Source organism: Calliphora vicina, chromosome 4 (assembly GCF_958450345.1).
Source record: "Calliphora vicina chromosome 4, idCalVici1.1, whole genome shotgun sequence".
Classification (NCBI taxonomy): domain Eukaryota; kingdom Metazoa; phylum Arthropoda; class Insecta; order Diptera; family Calliphoridae; genus Calliphora; species Calliphora vicina.
This window is the reverse complement of record NC_088783.1, coordinates 111833373-111845912: the sequence shown is the minus strand read 5'-3', so window position 1 is coordinate 111845912 and position 12540 is coordinate 111833373.

Below are 12540 nucleotides of genomic sequence, written 5' to 3'. Positions count from 1 at the left end.
AAAATAGGTTTTAATTAAGTCAATAGTGGTGGTTTATCACCAGCCATAAAATAAGTTGGAAGTTTAAATTCTTTTTTAGTTATTTTATTAAATTTATATATTTTAGTTCAATAGGACACCACTACGTGATAAAATACCAAAAAAAAAGGCCCGTATCCCCCAATTTTTAAATTTCTCAAATTGCGAAAAATAGGTGGCAACCTTAAAATTATTTTTGTTGTAAATTTACATGAAAATTATATATTTGAATAAACAAAATGAACATACATAACCAAAATACAAAATTTTACGAGAATTCATCATTTTAGAAAAAAATAAGTGGCAACCTTTAAGTAAATGTTAACACAAATGTACAGGAAAGTAATTAAAATTAACAAATTGTATTTAAAATAGCACATTTTTTAAAAAAATATTATTTTAAATTTAATTTTCGAGAAAACATGTGAAATTAGGTGGCAACTGTGGAATTTTTTTTTCTATTTTTTCATAAATTATAAGGTTTTTTGTTTAAACTTTATAATTCTTTATATTTTGTGATAAATAAATTTAGTTTTAAAGCAAAAATGTGCAATTAGGTGGCAACGCTGAAAGAAATATCTTAAATTTTTATAAACATTTTTAGTTATTTGTAGAAAATACATAATTTTTATATATAAATTTAGTTTTACAGCAAAAATGTGCAATTAGGTGGCAACGCTGTAAGAAATATCTTAATTTTTTATAAATTTTTTTAGTTATTTATCTAAAATACAGAATTTTTATATATTTTTAACAATTTCAAGCTTGTTTTTTGTTTTTATAGTATAAATTTGAAGTTAGGTGGCAACACCAGGAATATATTTTTTAAAATTTAAGTAAATTTCTAAACATTCATAATAATTTTTAAAACAAAAATTAAAATGTTTGTATATTTTACACTATTTTGGTTTAGTTTTAGAACAAAAATCTTCAATTAGGTGGCAACTTTAAAAAAAAAATATTGTAAAGATTTTACAAATATTTTTAATTTTGTAATACAACTACTTAATTGTTATAATTTTTACCTTAATAAAGTTATTTTAATTTTACAGCATATATCTAAAATTGGTGGCAACTCTGTTAAAAAATTTTTTAAAATTCTTATAAATATTTTTTTAATTTTTTTGTTTAAAATACTGTGATTATAAGGTTTTGTCTATTTTAAAGCTTGTTTTTTGTTAGAGTATAAAACTGAAATTAGGTGGCAACGCCAGAAATGTATATATTTTGACAATTTCCCTAAAATTTTGTATTTTTCGTTTAAAATTTAAATTTTCTTTAGCTTATTACTATATCCATCTTATTTTAGAACAAACATTTGAAATAAGATGGCATCACTGGAAATAATATTTTTAAATTTAAATAAAAATTTTAAAATTTTTGTACAAAATACATCATTTCTAATATTCCTATCAATTTGAAGTGGGTTTTTTTGATTTTAGAGCAAAAAATCTGTAATTAGGTGGCAACATCGGACAATTTTTTTTTGGCTTTTCATAAAAATATTGAAATTTTTGTTTAAAATTTAAAATCATTTTATATTTTTCACTATTTTCATTTAGTTTATTGAGAGATCTTAGGTACATTTTTGTAGTTGATTGTTTCCTTGAATTTTGAACGGTTTGCACCTGAAAAGGGGAAAAAAAAGTAAAACGAATCGAATTTTTTAAGTTTTTTGAGATTTTAATCTTGAAGATGAAGGTTTTGTGATTTGACATGTTCACAATTTTTGTTCCTTATGACAAGGGCCACAACTTTGCCTCAGAGAGTAAATCAAAATTTTTTTTACCTTTTCTCCCCTGTTCAGGCCCATAGGTAGCAAACCGTTTAAAATTCAAGAAAACAATCAACTACAAAATTGTACCTAAGATCTCAATAAACAACTTTCTAGAACATATGAACTACCTAGGAATGATTCTTAATAACGTTTCGGTAGGTTATTATAAACTAAAGCATACTTTTAGGCAGCTTCAAAAAATGTATTTCTAAATTTTAAGTTTTTTGCGATTTTGATCTTAAAGATGAGGTTTTTTTGATTTTTTGTGGTTTATCACCAGCCATAAAATAAGTTGGAAGTTTAAATCCATTTTTAGTTATTTTATTAAATTTATATATTTTAGTTCAATAGCACAGTGTGTAATTATTTGAGTCATGGAAATATAACCATATACGGACACCACTAAGTGATAAAAGACCAAAAAAAAAAGACCCGTGTCTTCCAATTTTTAAATTTCTCAAATTGCAAAAAATAGGTGGCAACCTTAAAATCATTTTTGTTGTAAATTTACATGAAAATTATATTTTTGAATAAACAAGGTGAACATACATAACTAAAATACAAAGTTTTACGAGAATTCATAATTTTAAAAAAAAATAAGTGGCAACCTTTAAGTAAATGTTAACACAAATGCACAGGAAAGTAATTAAAATTAACAAATTGTATTTAAAATAGCACATTTTTTAAAAATTTATTATTTTAAATTTGATTTTCGAGAAAACATGTGAAATTAGGTGGCAACTGTGGAAATTTTTTTTCTGTTTTTTCATCAATTTTCTGATAAATAAATTTAGTTTTAGAGCAAAAATATGCAATTAGGTGGCAACGCTGTAAGAAATATCTTAAATTTTTATAAACATTTTTAGTTATTTGTATAAAATACAGAATTTTTATATATAAATTTAATTTTAGAGCAAAAATGTGCAATTAGGTGGCAACGCTGTAAGGAATATCTTAATTTCTTATACAATTTTTTAGTTATTTATCTAAGATACAGAATTTTTATATATTTTTAACAATTTCAAGCTTGTTTTTTGTTTTTAGAATATAAATTTGAAGTTAGGTGGCAACACCAGGAATATATTTTTAAAATTTTAGTAAATTTCTAAACATTCATAATAATTTTATAAAAAAAATTGCAATTTTTGTATATTTTACACTATTTTGGTTTAGTTTTAGAAAAAAAATCTTCAATTAGGTGGCAACTTTCCAAAAAATTTTGTAAAGATTTTACAAATATTTTTAATTTTGTAATACAACTACTCAATTTTTATAATTTTTACCTTAATAAAGTTATTTTAGTTTTACAGCATATATCTAAAATTGGTGGCAACTCTGTTAAAAAAAATTTTAAAATTCTTCTTAATATTTTTAATTTTTTTGTTTAAAATACCGTGATTATAAGGTTTTGACTACTTTAAAGCTTGTTTTTTGTTGGAGTATAAAACTGAAATTAGGTGGCAACGCCAGAAATGTATATAGTTTAACAATTTCACTAAAATTTTGTATTTTTCGTTTAAAATTTAAATTTCCTTTAGCTTATTACTATATCGATCTTATTTTAGAGCAAACATTTAAAATAAGATGGCATCACTGGAAATAATATTTTTAAATTTAAATAAAAATTTAAAAATTTTTGTTCAAAATACATCATTTCTAATATTTCTATCAATTTGAAGTGGGTTTTTTTGATTTTAGAGCAAAAAATCTGTAATTAGGTGGCAACATTGGAAAATTTTTTTTTGGCTTTTCATAAAAATATTGCAATTTTTGTTCAAAATTTAAAATCTTTTTATATTTTTCAATATTTTCATTTAGTTTATTGAGAGATCTTAGGTACATTTTTGTAGTTGATTGTTTCCTTGAATTTTGAACGGTTTGCACCTGAAAAGGGGAAAAAAGGTAAAAAAAATCAAATTTTTTTAAGTTTTTTGCGATTTTGAGCTTGAAGATGAAGTTTTTGTGATTTTATATTTTTACAATTTTTGTTTTTTATGACAAGGGCTACAACTTTGCCTCAGAGAGTAAATCAAAATTGTTTTTACCTTTTTTCCCCTGTTCAGGTCCATAGGTAGCAAACCGTTTAAAATTCAAGAAAACAATCAACTACAAAATTGTACCTAAGATCTCAATAAACAACTTTCTAGAACATATGAACTTCCTAGCAATGATTCTTAACACCGTTTAGGCAGGTTATTATAAACTAAAGCATACTTTTAGGCAGCTTAAAAAGTTTATTTTTAAATTTTAAGTTTTTTGCGATTTTTATATTGAAGATGAATTTTTTTTTAATTTTATATGTTCATAACTTTTGTTCCTGATGACAAGGGCTACAACTTTGCCTCAGAGAGTAAATCAAAATTCCGAACTGTTTGCAAGTTATGAGCCTGAGAAAGTGACCACTTTTTTTGCAAAAATGACACAGAGGCCCCAAATCTTTGGGGCGCATATCAGAAAAAGGGCACGGGTCTTATTTTTTGGTATTTTATCATGTAGTGGTGTCCGTATGTGGTTATTTTTTTCCGTTTTGCCCTGGATATGAGACAAAGTTTTTAAATCTTAAAATTTTATTTTAAAATAACTTTCGTTTCTTTTAGCATTTTTTTTGAAAGAAACTTCTTGAAAGTCATTATCACGTCACAAACATCCAATGACCTTTTTCCATTTAGTTCTTAGATAAAAGCAAAGCTGTAGATAAAAAAAAATCCTTAACAAAATGAAAATATCAAAATAATATAGAAATAAAGCAAACCTGTCTCTTTTTTGTTTTATTTGTCTTTTTCTTTTACAAATAGTTTGTTAACGTTAACTTTTTCTGAGAAACCAAACAAAAAACGCATCCTTTTTCCAGTTTCCCTAACATTACTCTTTTACAAAAGAAAAGCAAATCCTGATTGTTTTAACAATCCTGCCATCTCCACACATCTATACTAAGAGACTCAGAGCCCCGCTCTAGCAATTTTGTTTTTTAAAGGACATGTGTGTAATATAAATCTTTAGCTTTGTTATGGGTCTTAACAAAACGTTTCCGTTTTTTTGCATTGTTTCCCTTAGACTCCCTACATTTTCCTGCAAAAAAGCAAGGATTTCCACTTGTTATTGTTGCAATAAGTAGTGGCTTCTTTTTTTTTTTGCTGCTGTTGAAGTTGCTAGTAAAGAAAAGTGTAGAATATTTGTGTTCGTAAGTTTAAGTTGTTTTTCCGTTTACAAACATTTAAGTGGTTGTGCCACAGGATACCACTGGCTGTGTAAGTGTTTGTAAACATATGAGAGAGTATGTGTGTTTTTACTAGCATGTGCTAGTAGTGTATTGTCTGTGTTGTGTCTTTGTATTTAAGTTGATGATTGTTATTAAGCTTGATTTCAGTATTGTTTTTGTCATGTCATCTGTAACAACAAAAAGCCGACCATCCAAGGAATTATTCATCTGACTAAGCGTAGGCTGGAGTGAAAGAGGACAAGCTATGTTTAAAATATAGATCTTGTTTCCAGAACAGAGACTACATCTGGTCTAGTTCTGTTGTAGTTCTGATCTAGTTCTGTTCTAGTTCTGTTCTAGTTCTGTTCTAGTTCTGTTCTAGTTCTAGTTCTGTTCTAGTTCTGTATTAGTTCTGTTCTAGTTCTGTTCTAGTTCTGTTCTAGTTCTGTTCTAGTTCTGTTCTAGTTCTGTTCTAGTTCTGTTCTAGTTCTGTTCTAGTTCTGTTCTAGTTCTGTTCTAGTTCTGTTCTAGTTCTGTTCTAGTTCTGTTCTAGTTCTGTTCTAGTTCTGTTCTAGTTCTGTTCTAGTTCTGTTCTAGTTCTGTTCTAGTTCTGTTCTAGTTCTGTTCTAGTTCTGTTCTAGTTCTGTATTAGTTCTGTTCTAGTTCTATTCTAGTTCTGTTCTAGTTCTGTTCTAGTTCTGTTCTAGTTCTGTTCTAGTTCTGTTCTAGTTCTGTTCTAGTTCTGTTCTAGTTCTGTTCTAGTTCTGTTCTAGTTCTGTTCTAGTTCTGTTCTAGTTCTGTTCTAGTTCTGTTCTAGTTCTGTTCTAGTTCTGTTCTAGTTCTGTTCTAGTTCTGTTCTAGTTCTGTTCTAGTTCTGTTCTAGTTCTGTTCTAGTTCTGTTCTAGTTCTGTTCTAGTTCTGTTCTAGTTCTGTTCTAGTTCTGTTCTAGTTCTGTTCTAGTTCTGTTCTAGTTCTGTTCTAGTTCTGTTCTAGTTCTGTTCTAGTTCTGTTCTAGTTCTAGTTCTAGTTCTGTATTAGTTCTGTTCTAGTTCTGTTCTAGTTCTGTTCTAGTTCTGTTCTAGTTCTGTTCTAGTTCTGTTCTAGTTCTGTTCTAGTTCTGTTCTAGTTCTGTTCTAGTTCTGTTCTAGTTCTGTTCTAGTTCTGTTCTAGTTCTGTTCTAGTTCTGTTCTAGTTCTGTTCTAGTTCTGTTCTAGTTCTGTTCTAGTTCTGTTCTAGTTCTGTTCTAGTTCTGTTCTAGTTCTGTTCTAGTTCTGTTCTAGTTCTGTTCTAGTTCTGTTCTAGTTCTGTTCTAGTTCTGTATTAGTTCTGTTCTAGTTCTGTTCTAGTTCTGTTCTAGTTCTGTTCTAGTTCTGTTCTAGTTCTGTTCTAGTTCTGTTCTAGTTCTGTTCTAGTTCTGTTCTAGTTCTGTTCTAGTTCTGTTCTAGTTCTGTTCTAGTTCTGTTCTAGTTCTGTTCTAGTTCTGTTCTAGTTCTGTTCTAGTTCTGTATTAGTTCTGTTCTAGTTCTATTCTAGTTCTGTTCTAGTTCTGTTCTAGTTCTGTTCTAGTTCTGTTCTAGTTCTGTTCTAGTTCTGTTCTAGTTCTGTTCTAGTTCTGTTCTAGTTCTGTTCTAGTTCTGTTCTAGTTCTGTTCTAGTTCTGTTCTAGTTCTGTTCTAGTTCTGTTCTAGTTCTGTTCTAGTTCTGTTCTAGTTCTGTTCTAGTTCTGTTCTAGTTCTGTTCTAGTTCTGTTCTAGTTCTGTTCTAGTTCTGTTCTAGTTCTGTTCTAGTTCTGTTCTAGTTCTGTTCTAGTTCTGTTCTAGTTCTGTTCTAGTTCTGTTCTAGTTCTGTTCTAGTTCTGTTCTAGTTCTGTTCTAGTTCTGTTCTAGTTCTGTTCTAGTTCTGTTCTAGTTCTGTTCTAGTTCTGTTCTAGTTCTGTTCTAGTTCTGTTCTAGTTCTGTTCTAGTTCTGTTCTAGTTCTGTTCTAGTTCTGTTCTAGTTCTGTTCTAGTTCTGTTCTAGTTCTGTTCTAGTTCTGTTCTAGTTCTGTTCTAGTTCTGTTCTAGTTCTGTTCTAGTTCTAGTTCTGTTCTAGTTCTGTTCTAGTTCTATTGTAGTTCTGTTCTAGTTCTGTTGTAGTTCTGTTCTAGTTCTGTTCTAGTTCTGTTCTAGTTCTGTTCTAGTTCTGTTGTAGTTCTGTTGTAGTTCTGTTGTAGTTCTGTTGTAGTTCTGTTGTAGTTCTGTTGTAGTTCTGTTGTAGTTCTGTTGTAGTTCTGTTGTAGTTCTGTTGTAGTTCTGTTGTAGTTCTGTTGTAGTTCTGTTGTAGTTCTGTTGTAGTTCTGTTGTAGTTCTGTTGTAGTTCTGTTGTAGTTCTGTTGTAGTTCTGTTGTAGTTCTGTTGTAGTTCTGTTGTAGTTCTGTTCTAGTTCTGTTCTAGTTCTGTTCTAGTTCTGTTCTAGTTCTGTTCTAGTTCTGTTCTAGTTCTGTTCTAGTTCTGTTCTAGTTCTGTTCTAGTTCTGTTCTAGTTCTGTTCTAGTTCTGTTCTAGTTCTGTTCTAGTTCTGTTCTAGTTCTGTTCTAGTTCTGTTCTAGTTCTGTTCTAGTTCTGTTCTAGTTCTGTTCTAGTTCTGTTCTAGTTCTGTTCTAGTTCTGTTGTAGTTCTGTTGTAGTTCTGTTGTAGTTCTGTTGTAGTTCTGTTGTAGTTCTGTTCTAGTTCTGTTCTAGTTCTGTTCTAGTTCTGTTCTAGTTCTGTTCTAGTTCTGTTCTAGTTCTGTTCTAGTTCTGTTCTAGTTCTATTCTAGTTCTGTTCTAGTTCTGTTCTAGTTCTGTTCTAGTTCTGTTCTAGTTCTGTTCTAGTTCTATTCTAGTTCTGTTCTAGTTCTATTCTAGTTCTGTTCTAATTCTGTTCTAGTTCTATTCTAGTTCTATTCTAGTTCTGTTCTAGTTCTATTCTAGTTCTGTTCTAGTTCTGTTCTAGTTCTGTTCTAGTTCTGTTCTAGTTCTGTTCTAGTTCTGTTCTAGTTCTGTTCTAGTTCTGTTCTAGTTCTGTTCTAGTTCTGTTCTAGTTCTGTTCTAGTTCTGTTCTAGTTCTGTTCTAGTTCTGTTCTAGTTCTGTTCTAGTTCTGTTCTAGTTCTGTTCTAGTTCTGTTCTAGTTCTGTTCTAGTTCTGTTCTAGTTCTGTTCTAGTTCTGTTCTAGTTCTGTTCTAGTTCTGTTCTATTTCTGTTCTAGTTCTGTTCTAGTTCTGTTCTAGTTCTGTTCTAGTTCTGTTCTAGTTCTGTTCTAGTTCTGTTCTAGTTCTGTTCTAGTTCTGTTCTAGTTCTGTTCTAGTTCTGTTCTAGTTCTGTTCTGGTTCTGTTCTAGTTCTGTTCTAGTTCTAGTTCTGTTCTAGTTCTGTTCTAGTTCTGTTCTAGTTCTATTGTAGTTCTGTTCTAGTTCTGTTCTAGTTCTGTTGTAGTTCTGTTGTAGTTCTGTTCTAGTTCTGTTCTAGTTCTGTTCTAGTTCTGTTCTAGTTCTGTTCTAGTTCTGTTGTAGTTCTGTTGTAGTTCTGTTGTAGTTCTGTTGTAGTTCTGTTGTAGTTCTGTTGTAGTTCTGTTGTAGTTCTGTTGTAGTTCTGTTGTAGTTCTGTTGTAGTTCTGTTGTAGTTCTGTTGTAGTTCTGTTCTAGTTCTGTTCTAGTTCTGTTCTAGTTCTGTTCTAGTTCTGTTCTAGTTCTGTTCTAGTTCTGTTCTAGTTCTGTTCTAGTTCTGTTCTAGTTCTGTTCTAGTTCTGTTCTAGTTCTGTTCTAGTTCTGTTCTAGTTCTGTTCTAGTTCTGTTCTAGTTCTGTTCTAGTTCTGTTCTAGTTCTGTTCTAGTTCTGTTCTAGTTCTGTTCTAGTTCTGTTCTAGTTCTGTTCTAGTTCTGTTCTAGTTCTGTTCTAGTTCTGTTCTAGTTCTGTTCTAGTTCTGTTCTAGTTCTGTTCTAGTTCTGTTCTAGTTCTGTTCTAGTTTTGTTCTAGTTTTGTTCTAGTTCTGTTCTAGTTCTGTTCTAGTTCTGTTCTAGTTCTGTTCTAGTTCTGTTCTAGTTCTGTTCTAGTTCTGTTCTAGTTCTGTTCTAGTTCTGTTCTAGTTCTGTTCTAGTTCTGTTCTAGTTCTGTTCTAGTTCTGTTCTAGTTCTGTTTTAGTTCTGTTCTAGTTCTGTTCTAGTTCTGTTCTAGTTCTGTTCTAGTTCTGTTCTAGTTCTGTTCTAGTTCTGTTCTAGTTCTGTTCTAGTTCTGTTCTAGTTCTGTTCTAGTTCTGTTCTAGTTCTGTTCTAGTTCTGTTCTAGTTCTGTTCTAGTTCTGTTCTAGTTCTGTTCTAGTTCTGTTCTAGTTCTGTTCTAGTTCTGTTCTAGTTCTGTTCTAGTTCTGTTCTAGTTCTGTTCTAGTTCTGTTCTAGTTCTGTTCTAGTTCTGTTCTAGTTCTGTTCTAGTTCTGTTCTAGTTCTGTTCTAGTTCTGTTCTAGTTCTGTTCTAGTTCTGTTCTAGTTCTGTTCTAGTTCTGTTCTAGTTTTGTTCTAGTTTTGTTCTAGTTCTGTTCTAGTTCTGTTCTAGTTCTGTTCTAGTTCTGTTCTAGTTCTGTTCTAGTTCTGTTCTAGTTCTGTTCTAGTTCTGTTCTAGTTCTGTTCTAGTTCTGTTCTAGTTCTGTTCTAGTTCTGTTCTAGTTCTGTTTTAGTTCTGTTCTAGTTCTGTTCTAGTTCTGTTCTAGTTCTGTTCTAGTTCTGTTCTAGTTCTGTTCTAGTTCTGTTCTAGTTCTGTTCTAGTTCTGTTCTAGTTCTGTTCTAGTTCTGTTCTAGTTCTGTTCTAGTTCTGTTCTAGTTCTGTTCTAGTTCTGTTCTAGTTCTGTTCTAGTTCTGTTCTAGTTCTGTTCTAGTTCTGTTCTAGTTCTGTTCTAGTTCTGTTCTAGTTCTGTTCTAGTTCTGTTCTAGTTCTGTTCTAGTTCTGTTCTAGTTCTGTTCTAGTTCTGTTCTAGTTCTGTTCTAGTTCTGTTCTAGTTCTGTTCTAGTTCTGTTCTAGTTCTGTTCTAGTTCTAGTTCTTCTTTCTTTTTTCTCTTCATGTTACCATATGTTTTATTTATGGATTTCTTCATAACTTGGTGCATTTTCTTATGGAAAGTTACCACAATATCAAGAGCATCATTGTTATCGTGTCTATTTTTACTACTTGTGCTTTATTTATTATTCTAATAAAGTGTCATTGACTTTAACATAAAATGTATGTGATATGAGAGATTATTTAAACCATACAATTTCCACTCTTGCTTATTTTGTTTAGAATTTTAGATTTATTTTTATTAAAATTTATTTAATTTATAATTTTGCTGTAAATTTACTTTACTAATTTAGTTTGTGTAAATTGCATTAAATTTTTAATTAACACTTGTGTGGGGCTACCAGTTATTGTTGCAGTAAACATAAAATTTATAAAATAATTGAATTTCAAATATATAAAAGTATGTTTTAAAGTAGATATTTATTATTTAAATACAATAATTTTAGCACATTAACAAGGGAAGTTTTAATAAAATGGTAAAATTAAAATCATATTAAATTATCATTATTATCATTATTATTATTACAACTCAATATTAAAATGTAATGTTACATATTTCTGCTCCCAGGAATACAACAATACAAAATGTGATTTAAAATAATAAAACAAATATTTGTTTCCGGTTATTTCAATAAAGAATTTAATTTTTCTATTCATTATCACAATTTGTGTGTAAACAAATATCATTGAACTTTATTTATTTTTTGCTGCAGTGACAAATTTCTATCACTGCTGTCAACTACTTAATTTAAATGTTAATAAAGATTTTTATAAAATTGTTTACAATAAAAATTTGTCACTATTCAATTATAAACAACAATTAGTTATAATTCTATGCAGTTTATTAGCAAATTGTATTTGATTATTTACCATAAATTTTAATTATAAAACAAATTTAAATTAAATTATATTTTATTTTTCATGCATGAAGGGGAGGCAACAATTAAAAAATCATTTATTTTTATTCAAAATCAATGAATGTAATTTTTATTAAGCTACACTAAAAATTCTAAGCACTATAAATTTACTAACAATTATGGCTTTATAATTTGAATTAATTTGCTTCAAATATCCAAGTAGGCTCCTCGATTTTGGAAATTTTGAAACTTTAAATTTCCAAATCTTTTATTTAAATTCTTCTTTACAGCCCTCAAACTTCGTTGTTTACTTCTAATACCAAATTTCCTACATTTCCCTTTTTATCCACCAAATCAATTTATGATTTTAAATAATGAAAATTTATTAATTATTCTTTTTATTTTTTCCCCATTAATTTACTATTATTTTATTCAAATTCTATTTAATCGTATTTTTTTCTTTAAATCTCATTTTATATTATTTAATTACTAGTTCATTATTCATATATTATTTTGTTAGTTTTCTCTCTATTTTTTTTTTTGCAAATAATTAATTATATTTATTCATTTTGTAGTTGTGGTTATTTTATTATTGCTATTATAATTCTTGTAATTATTATAGCAGTTGTTGTAGCCAGTTCAATTGTAATAGTTTAGCTAATTTGTGGTTCATTATAGTGACAGTTAGGCGTGAAATAACATTGAAATTCAAAATGGTTTTTATGTGATAGAAAATATGTGGTAATTGCTATAAATATCGTCAACGACTGATAAGGTTTTCTATTGAAAATGAAGAGTTTTTAGACGAGTTTATAGGCGATATTACATACGATTTTTAAAGACGAATTTCTATACAAAGCGAGACTATAGACGAGGCTATAGACGAGACTATAGATGAGGCTATAGACGAGACTATAGACGAGACTATAGAGGAGACTATAGACGAGACTATAGACGGGTTTATATACAGGTTTATAGACGATTATATATGCGAGATTATAGACGAGTTTGTAGACGAGTCTTTAGACAAGTTTATATGCGACCTTATAGAGATTATAGGCGATTTTATAGCCGACTTTGTAGACGAGTTTATAGACAAGTCTACAGACAAGTCTACAGACAAGTATATATACGAGTTTATGACGAGTTTATAGGCGAGTTTATAGATGAGTTTATAGGCGAGTTTATAGACGAGTTTATGACGAGATTATAGACGAGTTTGTGGACGAAATTACGAGTTTCTAGAGAAGTTTGTGGGGGAGTTTGTAGAGGAGTTTGTAGAAGAGTTTATAAGCGAGTTTATAGATGAGTTTCTATACGAGTTTATACACAGAAGAGTTTTCAGACGAGTTTCTAAATGAGTTTATTGACGAGTTTATTGATGAGTTTATAGACGAGTTTGTAAACGAGTTTCTAGTCGAATTTATAGAAGAGTCTATAGTAAAGTTTGTAGACGAGTTTATTGACTAGTTTTTATACAAGTTTATGGATGAGTTCATAGACGTGTTTGCAGACGAGTTTATAGAAGAATTTACAGACGAGATTATTGACGAGTTTATAAACGAGGTTATAGGCGAATTTGTAGATGAGATTATAGACGAGTTTATAGACGAGTTTGTAGACGAGTTTAT